Raw genomic sequence first — 6,000 nt, 5'->3', positions numbered from 1 at the left:
CAATGCCAAATGACTACTGATTGACATTCTACTTCCTACCATGATGAGTCTTTGATTAGAGGTAGGTGGGAGGCATAAAGAATATGGTGAACTATAAAATAAATTGTGCTCCAATGACCAAATCTCTAAAGATAAATCTTGTTTTTTAATATAAGAAATTCACTGAATCTAATGAATGCTGATTAGAGCAAAGGTAGTGTAAGTATAACAGGGGCAGGAGATCTCTAATTGCATTGGAAATATATGAAAGAATGAATCATTGTAAGAGAATCATTCTAAGAGAAGAATCATTTTCCCAGTTGCCCCACTGCTGTGGATGATATTTTTGTGAGCCTGGGCCACCTTCTCCAGTGAATACTGAGAACCTATCACAGGTTTCAACCAACCAATTTCCATTCCAGCTTGAAGGGCCATTGCAAATTTGCTAAATTCCTCCTTAGTTGATGAATAAAGAGCAGTTTCAATTATACTGGTTTCCTTTGGGATGGTATCCCATGGGTTTAAATCAATAGGACCTCTGCTGCCAACAACTATTATTTGTCCGCCATAGGACAGACAATCCAAATCATTACTAAGATTTAAATTAGCTAACATTTCAATGATCACATCAATGCCTTTTCTCACCAACAGATTTCTTGATTTTATCAATATAATTAAGTTCTTGGTGATTAAACACTTCATGGCCTCCATTCTGCAAGACAGTGTTTTGTCATTCCTCATTACCAGCTGTACCCAAAACTTTTAGGCCATAAGGCCATAATTTGGCACACTGCTATTCCAACTCCTCCACTAGCCCCATGAACCAGAACACTTTCTCCAGCTTTCACACGGGCACTGTGGAGCAGAGCTCGGTAAGCAGTAAAATATGGGATGCCGATGGCAGCTCCTTGTTTCAAGTCCAGTTTCTCCCGCAGTGTGTACACAGTGTGATATGAAGCAAGCGCATACTCAGCATTGCTCCCAGAGATGGTGGCGGTAGTGAAATCTCTATCACCTTTCTTGAAAGTAGATACATTATCATCAATATTATCCCAGCCACATCTGAACCCGGTGAGTAGGGTAAGAGTGGTTTTTTTCTGTAAGTACCAGACCGAATATATGTTTCCATGGGGTTTACACCACATGCGTGGACTTTGATTAGAACCTGTTGGTCTTTTGGAATTGGTATTGCAACATACGACCGGAGTTTCAGCACTTCTGGTCCACCAAATTAAAAAACTCCAGTCGCTCTCATCAACTTCCCTCCAGTTGCCATGGTGATCTGGTTCTAGAGAGGGGGAGGAAACCTGCGGATGGCTCACTGGGTGAGATCCCACCTAGCTGAGATTTTTAATTCACTGCAGCCCCAGTCGATATCAGAATGTAATCTCATAAGTAGGCCCAGTGAAAAATTAAAGCACACAATTCCAAGATGTCAAGCAGAGTATTAAGCCAAGTGTGGGGTCCATTTAAGAACAGGGTCCTATGAAACTTCACAGGTTGTACATGCATGAAGCCAGACTGCTCACAAGATCTCCAGAGAACTCCGCTGAGCCTTTCCCAAAGTTTTGTGATCAAAATAAATCAGCACAGATTTATGCTGTGCTGATTTATTATAGGGCCACAGTAATCACATTAGCCCTAAGGATAATTATTTCAGCTCACCATTGTTAAACATTCTAAAAGTTCATTTAGCCTTAAATTTGTGAGTGTAAGTGAGCTAGGCTATACCTATAGTCCAATTCTTTTTATTGTTCTGTCCTCGAGTGGGAATTGAAAATTGTGCTTTGGTATCTTTACTGCATTTTTGACTATTTCAACAATATTGCTAGTTAAAAGCTTGCAAACACACATTTGTATGGTAACAAGTAACAGTGCACAGCAGCCCAGGATATTGATAGTTCAAAAGGCATTTTTTTCTACAAAGGACATAGTCTACAGAGATACAACTCTGCCAACGAGATAAATGGCCTTAAAAATCACCTTCTACAAAGAGAAATTTAATCCCCAGGTACCACAGCTTCCCCAAGTTGTTCCACTTTATAGCTGCATAATTAAAAGGCCTAATTGCATGCATTTCTTAGAAAACAAATGGGAGTTTCAAGACACATCTTGTGCAAGGCAAAAAAAAAAAAAAATTAAAAAAAGCTTGCCTCTTGGAAATGCAGATTTCTAAATTCTACTATTTGCACTAAGTTTTCAAAGATTTTAGGGAACTCTTATTGAAGGAAAACATACCTTGTAGTTTATTCTGAAATCGAATAGAGCTGACTCTCTGGTTTTATTTATTTGCCAGAATTCTGCATTAATAAGCACTTTTGTGACCTTAGAGTCTGATGGTAAATTAATATTCATAGAATAATTTTAGGTGTTGCTTTCTTTCTTTTTTTAGGTGTTGTTTTCTAAATAATCAAGAGATTATTATGTTCCATTGTGTTAGGGTGCTGTAGAATGTCTCTGATTGCTTTCTTCTCAGAAAATCTTGCATGGGAAATAGGCTCAATATTGACCTCCAAATATATCCATGTCCAAATCTCGAACCTGTACTTGTTACCTTACATAGCAAAAAGGTCTTTGCAGACATGGTTAAATGAAGGTTGTTGAGATGTGAAGATTATCCTAGATTTTTATGGTAGACCTGAAATGTAATCACAAATGATTTTGTAAAAGGGGTACAGAAGGAGATTTGACAACAGAAGAGGATACTGTAATGGATAGAGGAAGGGGCCACTGATCAAGAAATGAAGTTCTGGAAGCTGGAAATGGCAAATTCCCTGGAGTGTTTGAAAGAAGCATATCTCTGCTGACAACTTGATTTTGGCCCAGTGAACTGTAAGGGAATAAATATGTGCTGCTTTAAGCCACCATGTTAGCGGTAATTGGTTGTGGCACTGGTAATAAACTAACAGAGTGGGTGTCTGATTGCTTATTTCTTCTTTGAAAATTTTTCTTGCATGGGAAACTCTTCATCAGCCTGATTGTTTGCCCCTAAGCATTGTATTCCTGGGCTGGAAGAGCACACATTAGGAATTATTAGGCGTGATTTACCTGTTGGTGATCTCTGGGCCACTATCCTTGATGCAGACCAGGAATTGAGTTTCATTGTGTTCAGGCCTCTTGTTAGCCTATTCTGGACAATGTATTTTATCTCATGGCCAACGCAATTGAACAGTGTGTTGGGTGACAGCAGGAGGTGCAGACTGGGAAATGCCTCTGACTCACCCCTGTGGTGGGTCAGAAAAGGTGCAGAAGGATGCTGTTTCAGGTTGACTGCTATGTGCCCCGTGTGGGAGATGTATGAAGAGCATTCTGGGACACAAAGTTGGCTTCTCACCATCTGATCGAAACGAGCAACTTCTTACAGTAAGCTCAGGGGAAGGAAGTCAGTGTTGGTGCAGTGCTCCTTCCACGAACTTAAGCCCAGATGTCTGACCTACATTTTCATCCTCCAAAATGACCTTCCTTCTACTGTGGTGGTTCAGGGTTCAACACAGAGAAGTAAACAGTGCATAGTAATCATGTTTGATATTAAGATTATTTGAAATTCTTTGGCTTCTCAAACTCTTTGAGTTTGATATATTAAAAGGCAATAGGGCAAAAAGTTGAGTGGGTCATTATTTGTCTTGGTGGGTGTGATTTCTTTTTAGGAAAACTTGCCTCCCTCCACTTCCAGAGCTTCTCATTCTTTGTTTCTGACCTCATGTGGGATTGTCAGCTACGATTGGGTCTCAGGCTTAGCAAAACAGACCATTTTCTATGTATTGTGGTTTGTGGAGCACTGTGAAGGCATTCTGCCTCCAAAATAGATCTTTGTGTTATGCTCAAATCCTCTCTTCGAAAAATCACTTTTGAGGGCTCTCCTTTTTTTAAATACACACCTCCAGGAGGTTGACACATTGGGGTGGTAAGGTAGGTTAAAGTTTTGTGACATCCTCCCCAAACTCTCCTCTTAAGGGTCCAGCACTGTACCAACTACTGGGGAATCAAAGATCAGGAAGCCACATCTGGTGATATTTTTCTACCTCCAGAGGGATTGCCAAAATTGATCTCTTTGTAAGAGATCTAATGTGCTTTTTGTTTATTGGTTTGTTTTTGTTTTTTCTTTTTTAAAAAAGATTGTACTTATTTATTCATGAGAGACACGAGAAAGAGGCTGAGACTTAGACAGAGGGAGAAGCAGGCTCCTTGCAGGGAGCCTGATGCAGGACTTGATCCCTGTATGGAGATCACGCCTTGAGCTGAAAGTAGACACTCAACTGCTAAGTTGCCCAGGCACCCCTGTTTTTGTTTTTCTCCAACAAACTACTAGAAATAATAAGGGTGAAAGAAAATGACTATATATGATAGAAGATAGAGAAAATAGATGTGGCTTTTTTGGGAAAAGGGATGGTATGAAGGGTGAAGTTTCTCTTTTTTAAATTTATTTTTAAAAATATTTTATTTAAATTCAATTTGCCAACATATAGTATAACATCCAGTCCTCATCCAATCAAGTGCCCTCCTTAATGCCCATCACCCAGTTGCTCATGCCCCCACTCTCTTTCCCTTCTGCAACCATTTGTTTCCTCTTCAATTTTTCCCCACTCAGTTTCCCTTCCTTCCCTTATAGTCCCTTTCAGTCTTTCTTATATTCCACATATAATTGAAACCATAAGATAATTATCTTTCTCTGATTGACCGATTTCACTCAGCATAGTACCCTCTAGTTCCATCCATGTCAAAGCAAATGGTAGGTATTCATCCTTTCTCATGACTAATACTCCATTGTGTGTGTGTGTGTCTATATATACACAACATCTTCTTATTCATTCGTCTGTCAAGGGACATTGTGGCTCTTTCCACAGTTTGGCTATTGTAGACATTGCTGCTATAAACATTGGGGTGCAGGTGTCCTGCCATTTCACTGCATCTGCATCTTTGGGGTGAATCCCCAGTAGTACAATTGCTGAGTCATAGGGAAGTTCTATTTTTAACTATGGAGGAACCTCCACACAGTTTTCCAGAGTGGCTGCACCAGTTCACATTCCCACCAACAGTGCAAGAGGCTTCCCCTTTCTCCACATCCTCTCCAACATTTGTTGTTTCCTGTCTTGTTAATTTTAGCCATTATCACCGGTATGAGGTAGTATTTCATTGTGGTTTTGGCTTGTATTTCCCTGATGGCAAGTGATGCAGAACATTTTCTCACATTCTTGTTGGCCACGTGTATGTTTTCTTTGGTGAAATGTCTGTTCATGTCTTCTGCCCATTTCATGATTGGATTGTTTGTTTCTTTGCTGTTGAGTCTAATAGGTTCTTTATACATCTTGGATACTAGCCCTTTATCTGATATGTCATTTGCAAATACTTCTCCCATTCTGTAGGTTGTCTTTTAAGTTTTGTTGACTCTTTCTTTTGCTGTGCAGAAGCATTTATCTTGGTGAAGTCCCAATAGTTCATTTTTGCTTTTGTTTCCCTTGTCTTCATAGATGTGTCTTGCAAGAAGTTGCTGTGGCCAAATTCAAAAAGGTTGTTGCCTGTGTTCTCCTTTAGGAGTTTGATGGATTCTTGTCTCACATTTAGATCTTTTTTTTTTTTAATTTTTATTTATTTATGATATTCACAGAGAGAGAGATCGAGAGAGAGATCGAGAGAGAGAGAGAGAGAGAGAGAGAGAATGAGGCAGAGACACAGGCAGAGGGAGAAGCAGGCTCCATGCACCGGGAGCCTGATGTGGGATTTGATCCCGGGTCTCCAGGATCGGGCCCTGGGCCAAAGGCAGGCGCCAAACCGCTGCGCCACCCAGGGATCCCCACATTTAGATCTTTTAAAAATTTATTTATTTATTTATTTAAAATTTAATAATACATTTATTTTTTTAATGGTTTTCAATTTGCCAATATACAGAATAACACCCAGTGCTCATCCCGTCAAGTGCCCACCTCAGTGCCTGTCATCCATTCACCCCCCACCCCCCGCCCTCCTCCCCTTCCACCACCCCTAGTTCGTTTCCCAGAGTTAGGAGTCTTCATGTTCTGTCTC

General features: G+C 40.2%; 1 pseudogene; it reads right to left on the bottom strand.

Moving 5' to 3' along the window:
* Positions 1-270: 270 nt before the first annotated feature.
* LOC112914236 (quinone oxidoreductase pseudogene) lies at positions 271-1,255 on the bottom strand (annotated as a pseudogene).
* Positions 1,256-6,000: the final 4,745 nt, after the last annotated feature.

The sequence above is a fragment of the Vulpes vulpes genome, chromosome 1, assembly GCF_048418805.1.
Source record: "Vulpes vulpes isolate BD-2025 chromosome 1, VulVul3, whole genome shotgun sequence".
Classification (NCBI taxonomy): domain Eukaryota; kingdom Metazoa; phylum Chordata; class Mammalia; order Carnivora; family Canidae; genus Vulpes; species Vulpes vulpes.
Note: the sequence above shows the minus strand (reverse complement) of the source record. Positions and strands in the feature narration are given on the sequence as shown.